The sequence below is a fragment of the Pogona vitticeps genome, chromosome 4 (assembly GCF_051106095.1).
Source record: "Pogona vitticeps strain Pit_001003342236 chromosome 4, PviZW2.1, whole genome shotgun sequence".
Lineage (NCBI taxonomy): Eukaryota > Metazoa > Chordata > Lepidosauria > Squamata > Agamidae > Pogona > Pogona vitticeps.
The window spans coordinates 230,899,912-230,920,195 of NC_135786.1; the positions used below are offsets into that span (position 1 = coordinate 230,899,912).

General features: G+C 42.5%; 1 long non-coding RNA gene across 1 annotated transcript in view; it reads left to right on the forward strand.

Annotated features, from left to right (window-relative positions):
• The window catches only part of LOC140707006 (uncharacterized), a 45,740-nt gene that overhangs the window by 12,224 nt on the left and 13,232 nt on the right, over window positions 1-20,284 (forward strand). The window contains exon 2 of the long non-coding RNA XR_012087013.2: window positions 15,536-15,642. This is a non-coding gene — a long non-coding RNA (uncharacterized LOC140707006). The remainder of the gene's footprint in view (window positions 1-15,535; window positions 15,643-20,284) is intronic.

Genomic DNA, 20,284 nt, shown 5'->3' on the forward strand with positions numbered 1-20,284 from the left:
TGGACTCCTAAATAGCTTTTTTTAAAGTGTCAACAAAACACGTTTATAGGCCATACCCTTCTCTTGTGGGCTTAAAGGTTTCTGGGTGGGGACTCTGGTTTATTTTCTTTTGGAAACTCCTTTGCATCTGGTATATGAACTGTTAGATTTTACTGCCAGATCCTATGAAGTGAGGTAGTGGAAGAAGCAATTTAAGTCGGAGCTTGAAAATACGGCTTTGTTCAGCTGCAGCTTGTGGGATCTCTTAGCAGCCGAGGGATTTAGGGAGATGTAACAGAAGAAGAAAGGAACTTTTTCCTATTCTTTTCTAAAGCACAGGATGGAATGGGGTGGGAAATTTGAGAAAAGCTGGCCAAATCGTGGTCAAATTGGCTTCTGGTTTGTCTTCTGCTTTATTGGCTTCTGCTTTACTGTATTACACTGAATTTTGTTGCGTTTGCTTTTCTACAGCTGTTCTTCAGCTAACAACAACAACAACAACAACCCCTCCATAAGCCCAGGCCTTGTTGAAGCGGAGAGGCTTGTGTGGTTCATTGAGTTTGAGAGCTATGCGGGTTGTAGTTTCTCTACCTGAAGAGTCTCTCAAGCCAAACAGGTCTCAGCTAAGAAGCCAGACCAACTGTGTCCACCAACCATCAATTATGATGAGAGGAAAGATACAGAAATCCATACCGGATCAGTTATAACCTGGGTCAACAAGGACCATGTCAGATGCTATAGCCCCTGGGCATTTGGTGACAAATCAGCCACAGGACTCAGCAGACCTGGTTGAGGAACCTGGACAGGCTGCTGCAAAGCTACTGGAGCAATGCAAATGCAGAATTCCCACCAAAAAAAGAGAAATTATGAAATATTATTGTGACGTTCACCCTCGTGGATCCTGCTTGTCTCCCCAAGCACAGAGCTCACAAAGGCAAATCAAAACCTCTTGACAGACACACTGCCACCAATTGATCTCTTTATCAACGTACTTTACTTAGAAAAGATGAAGGTCCATTCAGTACTGACTTTTTAATATAACAGGTTTATTGATTACAGTTGGTTTCTGGAACAATTCATAAGCACATTCTTCAAGTTTCATTAAGCTTCAATATTAATCTTCTATATTAATTACCACAGTTCTCACTCAAACTAATCACTCCTCAGACCCCTCCTTCTCTCTCTGATTCCTAACACCGACTCTGACTCAACTTAACTGACTGACTCCTCTCTCATGCTCTGAGAGAGCATAAAACTCATGAATATTACATATCTTATTACATAACTTAGGGTGAACGCTACAGTTATTATGAGGCAAACCCGTGGTTTTCAAAAAAGAATGGTGGGAATTTGGATGAGGAAACACCCAAGTAGTGACATAACTGAACAATGATTAAAAGATCAGAGAAGGTTTATCATCCGGAGTAAAGTGTTTTCAGAACTGGAATTGAAAAAACAAAAAAATAGAATAGGTGGCAAAAGAAAAATCAACACAGATTATTGACAGATGATGACCTGGCGATTGAAAAATCTCGCTTGTGGAGGAAACACACTTTAGTGGGCCCTGTAGTCATTGGGGCTTTGGCAACAATATCAAGAAATTTCACACAGTGCTATAAGCAGTTGCAGATCTCAGAAACCATCAGAGCTACCAAAAAGAAAGGGCAATATTGGGAACAGTGTACATACTGTGCTGATATTTAACAGATAGTTAGGTTTTTGGTTAAAACTTGTATCTGTTATATAATACAAGGCAATGTTTTTACTACCTAGTAAATAATAATAATAACAGCAGCAGCAGCAGCACGCTGTCAGCTTATGGCAACCTTTCCAAGGTTTTCTAGATAGGCAATACTCAGAAATGGTTTCCCATTCCCTTCTTCTGGGGCTGCCCTGGGATTGTACAGCTTGCCCAAGGCCACCCAGGCTGGCTTTTCCCCCTGGAGACACAACAGGGAATCAAACTCCCAACCTCTGGCTCTAAACCACTGAGCTATCCAGCCACTGTTCTGAGCAAAAGCCTTTCGCAAAGGCAAAGCTCTTGTTGCCTTTGTATAAAATCTTTCTCCCCCCCATTTTGCAGTCGTTGGCTTTCTTCCCCAGGGACGCCTCCTTTCCTTCCCTTCCCGCAGCCTCCTGTTCCAAATTAAAACGTTGATTTTAATAGACGGACAGAAATGTAAGAAGCGTGGCATTGCTCCCTGTTCTAGGAAAAGACCTCATCTGTTAACATTTTTTGCTCTGGGGCTATTTTAAAGGCACCAGAGACCCACCCTAACCAGAACCCCACCTCCTGCTTACCCTGAATCAAGAGCAGAGAGGGGACCGCTAAAACATCTATGAACATGCAAAAATTGGATGCAGAGGGAGGGAGGGTCCATCCAGAAGCCCCCACCTGTAAGAACAGGTAGAATAGGTGAGTGGGGGTTTGTCCAGTGGGTGGAAAAAATTCCGGCCTTTTTCCTGTTGTATAGATAATAAAAGACTGTATTATAGTGAATAAACCAACTTGTCTATTATTTATGGATTGCCCAGGGGCTTTTCACAGTGTCAGCAGAAGTAAAAATCTCTGTCATGTTTTAACGGTGGTGCCATTTCTACTCCCAGTTGTTCCATTCACAGCTGATTCAAATCACCAGAGGGAGGGTGCTTTATTCCCTCCCCTTCCCTCTCTGCCCTCCCTCCTTTCTTCTTTCCTAGCCTCTCCCCAAGTCAGGCTGGAAAAATGCTTGTCCCAAATGCAGGAAAATGGATGCCGGTCTGGAATGTCAGTGCTGGACAAGGTAAAATGGACTTAGCGCTAATCTGATACTCTACCCACTAACCCAAACATTTCATTCCTTTAGGGAAGCTGGCAGGCAACTTTAGACTTTATGAAGTTCAAAAACCCTTGCAAGGAACCAGGGCTTTGGACAATATGATGAACAACCAGGGAAAAAAGGAAGGAGAACATAAGTGGCTGAAGTTTTCCATCCTATGGAATCTGTGGACCACCCACCCCAACAAGAACCACACAGCCCATGGTTGACTCCTTCCTGCAGGCTTGGGGACTTGAGATAGCCATGGACTGGTTTGTCCCGGTTCATTCCCTCACCTCCTCGGCCAATCCCCAGGCCCAGCTTGCTCGCTTGTTCCACCTCCTTGGCTAATCTCCCAGTCATGAGCAAGAGCAAGGACTTCTCTGCCCCGCCCTTTTCTCTGATTGGGAGATCAGCCAAGAGGGCGGGGCAGAGGAGCCTGAGCTGTTGCCAATACCAGAAGATCAGTTGAGGAGGTGCCAGAAGTTAGCATGCTGGACCTGATGAGTGGCTGACAAACTTGGATGAACCGGTTCATGTCCATCTCTAATGGGAACACCAAGATGGGGCAGAAAAAGAAAGACCTTGATTCAGAAGGCAATCAGGGAACATGATAGGAGAAAGGTGGGGTTTTAGAGAGGAGCTTCCAAAAATGCATACCCTGACGAAAAATGTGGACTAGAATTTTCAGAGGTATGAAAATGTGATTTTTTTAAAAAAAAAGTACTTTAAAGGAAGCATTTGCGAATAGACGTGGAAATGGAGTAGATTAAAAAAAAAAAGCATTTGCAAATGGATGTGGAAATGAAGGAGATTTTAAAAAAAGCATCAGCTGTGCCAAAAACCTACAAACAGACAGTGTGTCTTCTGTCAAAGGGTGTATTCCTCTTTTTTACATTTTTTAATTCATTTTCAATGGGAATAGGATTGGGAGTAGCGGGGAATGGGGCAAGGGGAAAATAGATATGAGTGAAGGGAAAGGTAAACTTCCAGAGAGCAAGAGAGTATTTTTACATCCACTTATACAATTAGACTAAAAGAACAAGATAACAAAAAAGTTTTACCAGAATTGCTATAGTTACTAATCTCTCCGTTCCCCAGTTGGACCGTCACATTCCTCTTTTATCTGTGTTTTCCAATCCATATTTCAAGTCCAGTTATAAAATCGTTGCCAGTTTTTGAGTTCTTTTTATGATGACCTCTCGTTTAGTGCTCCTGTTAGTACATCCATCTCCGCCACTTCCAGTATCTTCTCTGTCAGCTGTTCTAGGGACGGTATTTCTGCTTTTTTCCAGTATTTCCCATATACATACTATCCCAGCTGCAGTAATTACATGTATTATCAAATGTCTCATTTCTTTATCTACAATCTCAGGCATAATATTCAAATATTCAATAGAAACAATTCTGGTTTAAATGGTATTGCACAAGATACATTTTTTTTCAACATTTCATGTATTAATTTATTTATTTTATTTATTTATTCAATTTCTACCCCGCCCCTCTAGACAAGGTCTACTCCCAGTAATTAATCTCCCAGTAATTTTTTTGCTTCCCTACAAGTTCACCAAACATGATAGAAAGTACCCCTCCTGTATTTTACATTTCCATCACTTGTTGGAAGTACATTTTCATATATTTTAGAAAGTCAATTTGGAATCATATACCATCTGTAAAACATCTTATATATATTCTTAGGAAACTACTGATTTTGTAAGTTTAATATTATTCTGCCAAATTTGTGTCCAATATTCAATCAATATTATGACCAATATTTTGTGCCTATTTGTCTCCCCTTCATCTTCCATTTTCATGTTTAAGAGATATTCATACATTATTTTAATTATTTTATCACTTGTCCTGAGGAATAGTTTATCAAATGTTCTTTGTTCTTCATAAAAGCCCACCTTTTACATACCTCAAACAAAGGGTGCATTTCTTAAAATTAAAGGGTGTATTCCTTTAAGAATAATTTGCTGGAGGGGATCTATTCAGCTATAATGGCTGGAACTCAAGCCAGGGGTAGCCAGACAGTCTAAAGCAGTGGCTCCCAACCTTGGGTGCCCAGATGTTCTGGGACTACAACTCCCAGAAATCCTGGCCATCACAGCTCGTGGTGAAGGCTACTGGGAGTTTGAGTCCAAGACCACGTGGGGACCCAAGGTTGGAAACCACAGGTCTACAGAAAGCAAGCCAAGCTGTCTTTTAGCTTCTGCCCCTGTCTTTTCTCTTTCCTCCTCTCCAGATCCCCCACTCTCTTTCTTTCCTCCCTCTCCCTTCCCATTCCACCCACCTGGGAGTGGAATGGGGCCTGACTTGGAGCCATTTTGGATAATATGTATATTTCCTCCAGTTTGTATCCATTTGTTTCAGTACCTGTCAGTATTCCCAGGGTAGCTTGAAAAGCTAAGGTTCCCCTTGACATATAGTCCAGTCGTGTCCAACTCTAGGGCATGGTGCTCATCCCTGTCTCCAAGCTGTAGAGCCACCGTTTGTCCGTAGATAGTTTCCGTGGTCACGTGGCCAGCGCAACTAGACACGGGACGCTGTGACCTTCCCTCTGTGGTGGTCCCTATTTATCGACTTGCATTTTTACATGTTTTCGAACGGCTAGGTTGGCGGGAGCTGGGACAAGTGACGGGAGCTCCCTCCGTTGCATAGATTCGATCTTACGACAGCTGGTATTCTGACTTGCAGCACAGAGGCTTCTGCAGTTTAATCCGCAGCGCCACCAGGGTAGCTTACAAAGAGATAAAAATGATAGGATGGAATACAGTTGCAAAACAGCACCCTGTTGGGATACTGTGACATTTTCCAGAAAAGATCAAGGGTGCAATGCCTTCTCATGCGAAAGTGCTGGCTGATAAAGGAAAGGCGATCATCTTGGTGTTGCAACTTGAAAAGAAATTTATGTTTGCACATCTGCTTGTGTTTCCCTGAAAGAGCGATTGGGAGGGTGCAAACTGTTCAGGAAATGTGTTTTACTTGGCAGGAAAGGTCACAGGTTAATAAAGTAATATACTGTATGTCCCAGATTCAGTCTATGGTATCTCTAGGTAGGGATGGAAAAACATCTGGAGAGCCACTGCCAGTCACTGCCAAAATGAAATAATGTTCTCACACAGTATGAGTCAGTTTCCTCTATTCTCAAGGAATAATAATAATAATAATAATAATAATAATAATAATAATAATAATAATAATAATAATAATAATAATAATAATAATAATAATAATAAAAAATGTGTTTTGAATGGGCTGTGCTTTGATATATTGAAAAACTCTACTTGTTATTGGAGATTCTGTTTTAAATAAAAAAGGTTGTAATAACATTAATGAAACAAGTAGAAAAACAAAGTTTCCCATTACATCAGTTAACAATGTTACAGCTTTGAGGTGAAAGCAAAATGAAAACACATGATATGATTGCTACAGTGTATCTTTAAAAAATTGACATCGAGTGCCTTGAATTCACTGGAAAAATAATCAAATTAGATGATGCCAATGAGAGGCGCCGCCATCGTCCTCCATGCTGTGAGGGAACAGGCCGGGTAGATGGGACTCATTCAGCCCTGGAAGGCAGCCCACCTAAGAGAAGGAAAACTCTGACTTCAAACCTCCACTGCCTTGTGGCTATATCCACTCATGGAAAAGGCTTCAGGAGTAAACCTTGAGGCAAAATCCGGAGCCGTAGTCCTGGAGGCAGTTGGTGTCATTCTGTCAACTCTGCGACGTTGCTGAAACCAGTTGTATTGGCTCTTGCCTTTCCATTGGACTATTTCAGTGACGTGGAGAGGAGGGATTTGCTGCTTGAGTAACAGCCTATCCTCCATATTATTTTACCCAGGCTTCGTGCTCTGGAGAGGACATTCCAGCTTCGCGTACAGCATCAAAACACTAGACACTGTTCCAAGTCCTCCATACAGAGCACACTACCATATTCTCTCGAGACTGAAGGATGTCTATGAATCATCATCATCATCATCATCATCATCATCATCATCATCATCATCATCATCATCCTTGGTCCTCTTGTGGAGGGTTTTTGAAGTCAGCTGGACAGGCACAGATCACCTGCAATTTGATAATTTTTCTGGACCCGACACTCTCAATTGAGTGGCCAATATGGTTTGCGGCTAGGACTGCTTTTTCACAGCTTCATCAGTTGATTGCCCAATTGTGCCTTCATCTAGGCAGGAAATCCCTAACAATGCTGGTATGTGAATTGGTAAGCTCAAGAATAGACTACTGTACTGGTCTCTACATGGGGCTGCCCTTGAAGATGGTACGGAAACTCCAGCGGGTCCAAAATGCAGCAGGCAGGCTGATTGCAGAGATCAGTGAATTTGAACATATTACCCCAACCTTAACTTGGATTGCATTGCGTCCTTGTTAGTTTCTGTGCCAAAGTCAAGGAGCTGGTTTTGATGAACATGCCTTTGAACATCTGGAAGTTGAGTCTTGCGTCCTCAGTCTCACTTGGATGAGTCGTGAAATGTTTCAACCTAGTAAGAAAGAGGTCCAGTTGCCATGACTCAAATTCCACCTGGATGACTGAGAATCTTCACAGATATACAGGTATGCATCTGAACAGTTTGAGACCTTGTTACTTTTCAGAACCTCTCCAAAAAGCATCAAATCATTTCACTCATTCCTCCTGTGCCTTGCTGTTGAAGGTGGTCACACCAAGAATGGTGAGGATGGTGTCATCAAGGAATTGCTATTCCAAATCAATCCCACAGTGTTTTAAGAAAGGCTTTCAAATCCCCTATGATTCGATTATTAATTTGTTTGTTTAAAATATTTTTACTCCTCCTTTCACCTTGAAAAGGACTCAAGGCGGCTTACAACAATGAAAGACAATTTTTAAAGTTGAAAACAATGATTACACAATGGTGGTTGACATCATTCAAAGACAATATTTTAAAAAGTACAAACAAGGAATAAGGAGCCATCTTACATCATTAACAGGAAATATTAAGTCAAAGATCAGTAAGTATACATTTTTTTTTTAAAGTGAAATGGGAAACCCAAAATGGGAAACACAAGTAGTACTAAAAATCCAGTCAAAGAAATAATGCATAACAATCTATTTAAAAATCATGCTCCGGTAACTGAGTGAAGGTTTGCCTGAAGAGAAAGGTCTTTGCCTGCTTGCAGAAGGACAGCAAAGATGGAGCCAGCCTGGACTCCTGTGGGAGCAAAGTCTGGGAGCAGTGACAGAGAAGACTCTCTCCTGGGTCCCCATCAGACACACCTTTGCTTACTCCAAATAACTGCAGCAGTACTGTAATAGTTCCCAGTGTGCTGTAGTGGATAGAGGAATGGTTTAGGACTCATGAGACCTGGGTTCGAATCCCCACTCAGCCATGGTAACTCACTGGGGGGGGCGGTGGAACTGGTAAAGCCACTCCTTAAATATCTCACTTATCTTGAAAGCCCTGTTAGGGCTGCTATAAGTCAGTTTTAACTTGATGGACCAGAACACACACATACACAAAAACGTCTAGTTCGCTTGCCTTGGCTCTATGGCTAGCAGAATAAGAAAACAAAACCACAGGCGGATAGGAAATCCCAACAGGGCTGTGGGTGGGATAGAGGAACACACAGAAATACACACCGTGTGAAAGAGCACACTCTGACTTCCTGCGTGCTCTGCAGGGACAGGCATCAAACCCCACGGTTCCCTTTGCTGAAACGTTGCAAAGTAGAAGCACTCGCTCTACATTGGTGACCTGGATTCTTGCATTCCTGTGACCGTCTTCAGAGGAACCGGGGGGCCTGCAGGAGGCAAGCCAGTCACCCGAAGGAAGAGCCGATTCATGTCGGAATAGGTCTCGGAATTAGCCACCCCAAAGTCCATACAGTCAGAAGATACTGGCAGGAATCATACCTTTCTGCGCTTCACTTCTAATATCATCTTGTAGGAAAATGCATCAGTTTTGCCCTCAGTGTGGAAGGGATGGTCACTCTCAAATTGGCCTTCTCAGCCACACTAGATGCTGTTCCAAGTCCTCCATACAGAGCATGTTACCATAGTCTCTTGAGACTGAAGGATGACTAATCTTTGCCTTCAAAAATAAAGAATGCCCATAGCTCAGGCCTTCTATCAGCGCGTGCACTTGTATGAAATAATGATGCAATCTAGTCTTTAATACATGCTTAGCCACAGTTCTGTTGTGGCTCAATAGCTCAGTGGTTTAAGTATCAAGACCTTTTGTTTCAATTTTTCCTTTTGTTGTATGGCTATTGTAGCAAGAATAGAACGAGCTGGAATTTTTAGCATGTGTACATTACTGAAACAGCGCCGTCTATGTTGGCTTGGGCATGTTGTGAGAATGGCTGATGGTCGGATTCCAAAAGATCTCCTGTATGGAGAATTAGTGCAGGGAAATCGCCCCAGAGGGAGACCACAGCTGTGATACAAGGATATCTGCAAGCGGGATCTGAAGGCCTTAGGAATGGACCTCAACAGATGGGAAACCCTGACGTCTGAGCATTCAGCCTGATGACAGGTGGTGCAGCATGGCCTCTCCCAATTTGAAGAGACACTTGTCCAGCAGGCCAAGGCAAAGAGGCAGTCCCGAAACCAGCAAAACCAGGGAACTGGACAGGGGACAGATGGTATTTGTCTTCAGTGTGGAAGGGATTTGTCACTCCCGAATTTTTAAGCAGTAAGTTGTCTCAGCGATGCTAGTTTTTAATTTAGGTTAGGCCTTCTTCAGTCTCGAGAGACTATGGTAACATGCTGTGTATGGAGGACTTGGAACAGCATCTAGTGTGGCTGACAAAGCCAATTTGAGAGTGACAATCCCACACTGAAGGGAATTGTAATTTACAGATTCACAAATGTTTTAAAATTGTTTTCAGTCTTTGTTTTTAATCTTATTATAGGTTTAATTAGTTTGTAGTATGATATTTATATAGTATTTTAAAACTGAGTTTTTAAATCTAGTTTCATCTGTTGTGAGATGCCTTCAGAGAAAGGCAGCAAACCAACCAACCAACAATTCTACTACTGTGGGATTCTTCCATTTTATGTGATAGACTCACTTCTCTGGTCTATGTACCTTGACTTTCTATGTACCTTGACTTTCTATGGGATTCCACTTGCTTTTTTGTATCAGGCAGCAAATAACTTAAGCAGAGCCTGAAGAGGGCATATGTGTTAAACTATTTATCTTCCATCTCCTGGTAACAAGAATTCACCCGTAGTAGTCAAGCAGTACTTATGAGAGAAGTGGTTTCCGCTTCCTTAGTTCCCTGCAAGCAGAGTACAACACATTCCCAGCTGCTTAGCACTCATTCATAACATGGAGCCAATACATGAGCATCCTAAGGAACGACAAGCGGGATACACCCATGTTTTCATTGGCTCAGGATGGGTTAATCTCATCTGAGCACACAAAGCTTCCTTGTACTAAGTCGGACCATTCTCTATCTGCCCAGTAATTCTGAAGCTGATTTTTCTCTCCATTTCCCTTTTACCATCATATAATAATAATAATAATAATAATAATAATAATAATAATAATAATAATAATAATAATAATGATGATGATGATGATGATGATGATGATGATGATGATGATGATGATGATGAAGAAGAAGAAGAAGAAGAAGAAGAAGAAGAAGAAGAAGAAGAAGGTGGTACTGAGGTACTGTCAAGTCAATTCTGACTTATAGCAACCCTTTCCAGGGTTTTATAGGAAGACTATACTCAGAAGTGGCTTACCATTCTCTTTTTCTGATGATGATATTCATTATGCAGCTTGCCCAAGGCCACCCAGGCTGGTTCTTCTTCCTGGAGGCACGGCGGGGAGTCAAACTCCCCCTAAACCACTGAGCTATCCCATCAGCTTATCATCATCTGACCTCCTTTGAACAAAACAAAGCAAACAAAAAAGCAATCCACAATTTAAAATAAAAATAATACAATTATATTATATAAATTATATTTATAACTAGATAAAAAACACATACAATTTCTTTGTCATGAGAAATCCTAAATTCTTGCAATGGTATCTATCACCAAAGTTCAGTTAAGCTGATAAGGAACACAAAGTCACTAACCAATGCCCTTAAGAATTTCTTTGTGCTCCCCCACCCCATGGGGAACCCCCCCCCCCCCCAGTTTTGGAACTAATCATCTGGCTCAGTGTTCCTGACACAGATAGGCAATGGCTGTTCAGGGTTTCAGGAAGGAGTTTTTTTGAGATAGCAGAGACTGAACCCACCATTTTCTGAATGCAAAATAGGTATTACGCCCAGGGGCTGCAGCCCTTCCCTAAATACCAACTATGAGCAATCTAATAATAAATTAAAATATTTTGTCCCTGCTAACCCTTGAATTGTGTTTTGAGTTTTTAAGAAATATATTAAGAGGCCAATGCAATAGACAGTTATTGCGAAGTTTATTCCAATATAGAAAACGCTGACGATGGTCCACGGACCTCACTCCCCTTCATATTCATTAATCATCTCATTTTGAAGCCATTCCTGTAACAGGAAGACTGTTCCTTAGAAATCCAGCATTTTAAAAGCCCCCTTGGAGGCTGGCATTAAAAATGCATCTTTTAAGGTTCCTCTATGTGTGGAATTTGTCCGCATGCACTACAGCTTATACCACAAAGCTCTCCCCTCCCCCTGCATCTTTTCAGACTGGTGTCTTGTCATTTGCTGCTGAGAAACCAGAGTACCCTTTGTTTGCAATAATAAGGGACCTTCTGGGAATGCAGTGTTTTTTTATTATGAAATACAACACCACCCTGCTGTGTGCCAATCTTTGTGTATGGGGTAGCCAGCTTAGAACATTTTATTGTTATGGAGACAACACTCGGACCAGAGAGGAGTGGTTATACTGCAGGGAGCAGAAAGTTCACAGATATATTCGGATTTTCTCTGCTTCTCGGGCCAAAGACTAAGGGCAGGGAAAAACAAGTATTAGAACTGATCCAAATGCCACCAAAGTATGCAGATTTCTGAGTTCTGCAGAGTTCTTTGACAGGCTAGGCAGTATAAAGAGTTGCGGATGGGGGAGGAGGAGAATCCAAAAGACATCTTTTTGAGAACCAGAAATGTCTCTAAAAAGAAAACTCTGTAACTATAATCTTATAAATAACCATGTGCCGTCAAGCCAATTCTGACTTATGGTGTCCCCTTTCAGGGTTTTCTAGGTAGAGAACGCACAGGAGTGCTTGACCATTCCCTTCTCCTGGAAGCTCCCTGGGACTGTACAGCTCGCCCAAGGCTACATGGGCTGGCTCCACTCACAGGAGACACATTGGAGAACTGAACTCCCGACAATATCTAACTCACTGAGCTATCCAGCCAGTGTAATACTGGTGTCCAGTCAAACCAATTCTGACTTATGTCTTCCCTTTTCTAGGTAGAGAATGCACAGAAGTGGTCTACCATTCCCTTTGCAGCTTGCCCAAGGCCACCCAGGCTGGCTGTCCTCCTGGGCACAGTAGGGAATTGAACTCCCAGCCTTTGGCTTCCTAGCCAGATACAGTGGACCCTCTACTTAAGGAATTAATCCGTATTGGAACGGTGGCTGTAAGTCGAAAAGTCTGTAGGTCGAATTTCCATTGACATACAATGCATTGAAAACCAATTAATCCCACAACTGGCAGTTTTTATTCTATTTTTGTTCCATTTTGGTTTTTTTCTGGTCTGTAAGTCGATTCTCCGGCTGCAAGTCGAATCTAAACTTTGCAGCCAGAGAAGTCTGTAACTCGAAAAGTCTGTAAGTCGAGGGTCCACTGTACCTAAATGAGCTATCCAGCCTTTCCAACGGTTAACATTAACAAACTATTTTCTAGGAACTGTAGAGTCATCATGACTCTAATAATTTATTTTAAAACATTGCACTCCAAATCCACAATCGTATTTCTATCGAGCCAGTATTCCTGACATACAACAGAGGGTTTTTTTTAAACGCAGCCTCTCATCTAATTTCGTCCAGATTTATGGGATTTTAAATGGGCCCCAATGTGGCACTCTTTTTGAAGATAACCGTATTAGAATTATGAACTGCACTGGCTGGCAGAGATCAAATGCACCCAATTCATGTGAAAAGGAGAGAAAACAAACCCCAAATACATTACATTCAAACACGAAGAGCAGATGACAAAATAACTAAATTCAACCTGGCAGTGATATAGTTATTGGTGCTGTGAATGAGTTGAATTAAATCTTGAGCCCCACTACTGCCTCTAAAGAAAGCAAGAGGAAGCTAAGGTTTGGCTTCGTCTGCACGAACGCTCTACTCCGAAAGAATCAGCCTCGCTCAAGGAAAAAACTGAAGCAATCCTGGGGGTTTTAAGGGGAATTTCAAACCTTTGCAACATTGTGTTATGCAGAGAAAAGCAAAGGCTTTTGGAATAGCTGGAATCAGAGATGAAAATAGGGCTGATCGGGTCTGTTCTTTCTCATTTCCACGTTTGTGAGGACAAGGTTGGGAGAAATATCTAGTTTCGGCCCCAGGGCAGCCATGCTCTTCGTTCCTGGGGGGGGGGGGAGATGGTGCTCAGCAGACTAGAGGCTAAAGACTGTGCAACACAGACCGACCATAGTCAGAACCACCACGCGAGGAGATCCTTGACATTTCCCCCTGGGGGGTTCCTAGATTGTGCCATGCCAATAGAAGTGGGTCCCACCAAATCAGTGGGTGGGGTCCCAAGAGTTACATCATGCCAGCTAGCAGAAGAGCGCCCCCTGGAGGAGGAGTCAGTCAATGGGAAGCCGGGAACTGGGGACTGTGCCATTGATTTCCCACATGGACTCCGCCACTTTGCATCGTGTATGCAGAGCTGTGTGACAGGATTTCAGTTGTTGCCTTATAACACAATGTATATGCCATATTTTTCCATGTATAAGACTATACTTCTGTCTAAAATCTTTAGACAAAAAATTGTGGGTCGTCTTATACACAGAAGTAAGCTGAGCAGAGAGAAAAACAAGTGGAGGGGAAAGTAGGGATCAGAGCAGATCCTGCAGTGCTTTGATCTCTTTCCCCCTACACTTGCTAAGCCCCACTTAGATTTCTTAATTTTGGGTTAGAAAAGTGGATGGTGCCTTATACATGGGGGCGTCTTATACACTGAAAAATACATACTGTATACCTACATCTATTTGGCCCAATACAATCTGACGTACGTTTTCTCCTTGGCATTGCAGACTAACCGTGTTAAATCTTTGTAGAATACTGCATGACTAAAATAGATATTTGATATATTACAGTTAAAAAACAAACAAACGTAAATAAGACCTTCAAGTAAATAAGAAAGGAACATCTAGCACAAAAGCTAAAATATGTGCAAACATTCTTTATAAAGATTTAAAGCGGCTGAGAGTAAACAGAATGTGGTACAGCTCTTCACACACATCATCGTTCCTTAGAATGCTTTGTAGCCAAACAGTTCTAGACCATATGAAAGAGCAGTTAAGTGTTTGAAGGATTTCTCACTATTGTACATTAGTCAGCTTTAAAACCTTTGTACTAAGAATGTTTGCACATATTTTTGTCTTTTGTGGAAGAAATATAGCTTTTCAAAGGTTTGTTGGTTCTTTTCTTATGTTCTCAATAAAGCTGAGGGGAAAGGTGGATGAGGATGGTTTTAAAAAAGAAAGACGAAAAATAGGGTTCACATTTTAGTTAGTAGTTAACAACACTAGATCATGCACCGGGATATGGGGTTGTGATGTTTAGCTACAATGCAGAAAGCTGCACAGAATTTTGCCCCACGGCTTGGTATGGTCAATTTATTCCTGAAAATAAAATATGTTTTACTGTCACCTCTGTTTATTTATTTATTGTTTCTCAGGCCACGGGGGCTCTCCAAAGTAGTGGCTGATAGCAAAAAGATTTATTTTGAAAGCATTCAACAGAGCAGCAGCGTAGGCGAACAGATAGACTAAAGGCTTTTACCCCACTAGTCTTTTGTACATCTGTGTTTCATGTTTAGATTCATACTGTTAGGCTTCCTTCCTTCTTGTCTTTCTCTCAGATCCCTTGCAGTTTCGAAATGGATTTCCCGAGTCAAGAAGTCAGGGGGGGTTCCTCCTTCCCACCATTTTCCTTAAATGCCGGTAGCATTTAAGGAAAAATGTTTAATGTCACAAACAGAGCAAAAGCAAAGCAAAGCAGTCTGCTGCTTATATATACCTCTGCATAGCACCTAAATTACTCTCTGGGTAGTTTACAATTTAATTATGCAGGCTACATGTTTTCTCCTGCCCCCACTGTTGAGCTGGGAACTCAATTTATCAATCCTGGAGGGATGGAAGGCTGAGTGAACCTTGAGCTAGCTACTTGAGCCCATTGGGTTCAAACTCAGGTTTTGAGTAGAGTCTTGACTGCAGAACTGCAGTTTAACCACTGTGTCACAAGGCTCCTGCACTCCTAAGCTGCTGCAACTCTGCCAGTGTGGCTACCAAACAATCTAAACAGTTCAGAACCCTGCTAGTATTCTGTGAAATTATTTGATCAATCCATCAATGAATGAAAAAAACAAATATTAGATTAGAATAGGAATATGCTACCTGGTTTGTATCAGGAAGAAAGATGGGGTGGGTGGCTGGGTGAATACAAAATTACTATGTCCGTCATGGCACCAAAATACCACCAGTGGCAGAAGTCCTTCTAGAGATGTAGCCCAGCCATTTCTCTCAGCTGGTGGTGATCTCTTCAACTTGGCTGGAATATACTTTGACAATTGTACAATTCCCCTCCACCATCTCTCTGTACTATCAAGTCTTTTCGAGAGGACTCCAGCAATGAGGATGAACCTCGTGCTCCAGAAGTCATCAGGCCATCCCTACAGACCCGGGTTCTTCAGGGAGCCAGGGCCCCTACCTGAAGGTATTGTGTTTGTTTGTTTGTTTGTTTGTTTGTTTGTTTGTTTGTTTGTACTTACTTACTTACTTACTTACTTACTTACTTACTTACTTACTTACTTACTTACTTACTTACTTATTTCCAGCCTATCTGGTCAAATTACAACCACTCTAGGCAGCTAGGTAACAAGGTACAGCCAATATCTGCAGCTGAGCACCAGAAACAGAGGTCCATGAGAACAGCCAAACCAGAATCATGCATGGTGGAAGTGTAGACAGCAATAATTTTAGAACTGCAGAGCTGGATGGGACCCTATGGATCATCAAGTCCAGCCCCTCTCAAGGAGGCACAGTGGGGAATCGAACTCACAGACTCTGGCTGCCTAACTCACCGAACTATCCAGCAGTTCAGATATTTATTTTATTTATTCATTCGATTTTTACCCCGCCGCTCTAGACAATGATATGGGTTGCGCTACACTGCAAGTCACTAAGAAAGATTCTGAACATTCCCCTTGAACTCTCGGTGGCTTTTCTCGTGAGCTAAACAGGCAGAACAGCAGAAGGAGGTTAGCTTCTCACAAAGCAATTGAACACAGTCACAGACACACAAGGAAGAAGAAAATAAGGCATACAAGTAGAAAAAAGGCGGAAACTCCCTCTAAATAAAGAATAAACGGAAGTTAAAAGGGATGAGCTAGGAATTCAGTAACAAATAGCTTCATGAGAGAGAGAGAGAGAGAGAGAGAGAGAGAGAGAGAGAGAGAGAATATAAAATTTGAGTGATTAAGAAAGAATCAAGATGTAAACTTTGATGAAAACGGACCAAATCTCCAGGTAGGGTATCTGCGTACATTTGTTGCCTACTATGCCATATGTTCAAACACAGAATGAGTGATAAGGTCCTCCATCTGTGAATTAATGGTGGAGGAGCACTTGTTATTCCACTGTTCCAGAATCAGTCCTTCGACACCGTCGGTGGCCAAACAACTGGTACTCTGGTCATGAAAGTATAATCGGTCACTTCCCAGTCATTGTATCCCAGGATTGCTTTTTAAAGAAAGCTGCTTTGTGGATGAAGTCTTCTGTCTCTCACCTCTTCCTTTTACCCCCCCCCCCCTTTCTTGGGGTTGCTATCCTTTCCTCTTTCCTGCAAAGTTCTGTGTCCCGCTCCTCCCGGAGTTCAATATTCACCTTGATGTTCGTTTTGATGTTTGCCTTTCCTCGCACTCTCTATGGCTTCCTTTGATCTTCCCCTTCTTCCTTTTTTGCTCTGGCTTCCTCCTTGATCCTCCACTCCTCAAGATGTGGCTGCTTGTTTTATGACCTCTCTCTTGTCACTGAATGGATCACGCCATTCCTGCCCCTCCTCATCTCAGCCTCCCCGTTCTTCTTTAATTGCCAAAAGGCACCTTCATTTTCAGCGCAGGGTAGCAGAAGCGTTTGGAGTTCACTAGCCCTTCCAAGACCTCAGCAAAAGGTCATGTTGAGGGTCTCAGGGTGCCTGGCGGAAGCCTCTGGGAATGGGCAACAAAGCCCACAGGCAGGGTAACAAAACTCAAGAGTGAGCAGCGATGAAGGAAGAGAAAGTTTGATTTATGTCTCTGAAGTGGCTTTGAAGTCTGGACATCCTCCTCCACCCATTCAAGGTAAAGCCAAAGCCACATTTGGCTGGTTATGGGTTAACAATTGCCATTTGGCCCAGTTATGGCTTAAGACACTAGATATGGACGAGGTTGGAAACTATTATGTACAGTGGTGCCTCGCTTGTGTTTAGTCGTTTAGTCGTGTCCGACTCTTTGTGACCCCATGGACCAGAGCACGCCAGGCCCTCCTGTCTTCTACTGCCTCCCGGAGTTGTGTCAGGTTCATGTTGGTTGCTTCGCAGACACTGTCCAGCCATCTCATCCTCGGTCGTCCCCTTCTCCTCTTGCCATCACACCTTCCTAACATCAAGGTTTTTTCCAAGGACTCTTTTCTTCTCATGAGATGGCCAAAGTACTGGAGCCTCAGCTTCAGGATCTGTCCTTCAAGTGAGCATTCAGGGTTGATTTCCTTTAGAACTGATAGGTTTGTTCTCCTTGCAGTCCAGGGGATTCTCAAGAGCCTCCTCCAGCACCACAATTCAAAGGCATCAATTCTTCGGCGGTCTGCTTTCTTTATGGTCCAGCTCTCACTTCCATACATCACTACAGGAAAAACCATAGCTTTGACTATTCGGACTTTTGTTGGCAAGGTGATGTCTCTGCTTTTCAAGATGCTGTCAAGATTTGTCATCGCTTTCCTCCCAAGAAGAAGGCACCTTTTAATTTCAGGGCTGCTGTCTCCATCTGCAGTGATCATGGAGCCCAGGAAGATAAAATTTGACACTGCCTCCATATCTTCCCCTTCTATTTCCCAGGAGGTGATGGGACCAGTGGCCATGATCTTAGTTTTTTTGATGTTGAGTTTCAGACCGTTTTTTGCACTCTCCTCTTTCACTCTCATTACAAGGTTCTTTAATTCCTCCTCACTTTCTGCCATCAGAGTGGTATCATCTGCATATCGGAGGTTGTTGATATTTCTTCCGGCAATCTTAATTCCGGCTTGGGTTTCTTCCAGTCCAGCCTTCCGCATGATGTATTCTGCATATAAGTTAAATAAGCTGGGGGACAATATACAGCCTTGCCGTACTCCTTTCCCAATTTTGAACCACTCAGTTGTTCCATGACCAGTTCTAACTGTTGCTTCCTGTCCCACATATAGGTTTCTCAGGAGACAGATAAAGTGGTCAGGCACTCCCATTTCTTTAAGAACTTGCCATAGTTTGCTGTGGTCCACACAGTCAAAGGCTTTCGCATAGTCAATGAAGCAGAAGTAGATATTTTTCTGGAACTCTCTGGCTTTCTCCATAATCCAGCGCAAGTTAGCAATTTGGTCTCGAGTTCCTCTGCCTCTTCGGAATCCAGCTTGTACTTCTGGGAGTTCTCGGTCCACATACTGCTTGTAGGATTTTGAGCATAACCTTGCTAGCGTGTGAAATGAGTGCAATTGTACGGTAGTTGGAGCATTCTTTGGCACTGCCTTTCTTTGGGATTGGGATGTAGACTGATCTTTTCCAATCCTCTGGCCACTGTTGAGTTTTCCAAACTTGCTGGCATATTGAATGTAGCACCTTAACAGCATCATCTTTCAAGATTTTAAATAGTTCAACTGGAATGCCATCACCTCCACTGGCCTTGTTGTTAGCCAGGCTTTCTAAGGCCCACTTGACTTCGCTCTCCAGGATGTCTGGCTCAAGGTCAGCAACTACATTGTCTGGGTTGTCCGGGATATCCAAATCTTTCTGATATAATTCCTCTGTGTATTCTTGCCACCTCTTCTTGACGTCTTCTGCTTCTGTTAGGTCCCTCCCATTTTTGTCTTTTATCATGTTCATCTTTGCGCAAAATGTTCCTCTAATATGTCCAATTTTCCTGAACAGATCTCTGGTCTTTCCTTTTCTGTTATCTTCCTCTATTTCTTTGCATTGTTCATTTACGTAAGAAGGCCCTCTTGTCTCTCCTTGCTATTCTTTGGAAGTCTGCATTCAAGTTTCTGTAACTTTCCCTAAATCCCTTGCATTTTGCTTCCCTTCTCCTCTCTGCTATTTCTAAGGCCTCGTTGGACAGCCACTTTGCTTTCTTGCATTTCCTTTTCTTTGGGATGGTTTTCGTTGCTGCCTCCTGGACAATGTTACGAGCCTCTATCCAAAGTTCTTCAGGCACTCTGTCCACCGAATCTAGTTCCTTAAATCTGTTCTTTACTTCCACTGTGTATTCATAAGGGATTTGGTTTAGATTATACCTGAGTGGCCCAGTGGTTTTTCCTACTCTCTTCAGTCTAAGCTTGAATTTTGCTATGAGAAGCTGATGATCAGAACCGCAGTCAGCTCCAGGTCTTGTTTTTGCTGACTGTATAGAGCTTCTCCATCTTTGGCTGCAGAGAATATAATCAATCTGATTTCGATATTGCCCATCTGGTGATTTCCATGTATAGAGTCGCCTCTTGTGTTGTTGGAAAAGAGTGTTTGTGATGACCAGCTTATTCTCTTGACAAAACTCTATTAGCCTTTGTCCTGCTTCGTTCTGAACTCCAAGGCCAAACTTCCCTGTTGTTCCTTTTATCTCTTGGCTCCCTACTTTAGCATTCCAGTCCCCTAGAATGAGAAGAACATCTTTCTTTGGTGTCAGTTCTAGAAGGTGTTGTAAATCTTCATAGAATTGTTCAATTTCAGTCTCCTCAGCAATGCTGGTTGGTGCATAAACTTGGATTATTGTGATGTTGAATGGTCTGCCTTGGATTCGTATTGACATCATTCTATCATTTTTGAGATTGTATCCCATTACAGCTTTTCCCACTCTTTTGTTGACTATGAGGGCTACTCCATTCCTTCTATGGGATTCCTGCCCACAATAGTAGATATGATAATCATCTGAGCTGAATTCGCCCATTCCTGTCCATTTTAGTTCACTGATGCCCAGGATGTCAATGTTTATTCTTGCCATCTCCTGTTTGACCACCTCCAGCTTCCCAAGGTTCATAGATCTTACATTCCAGGTTCCTATGCAGTATTTTTCTTTACAGCATTGGACTTTCCTTTCACTTCCAGGCACGTCCACAGCTGAGCGTCCTTTCGGCTTTGGCCC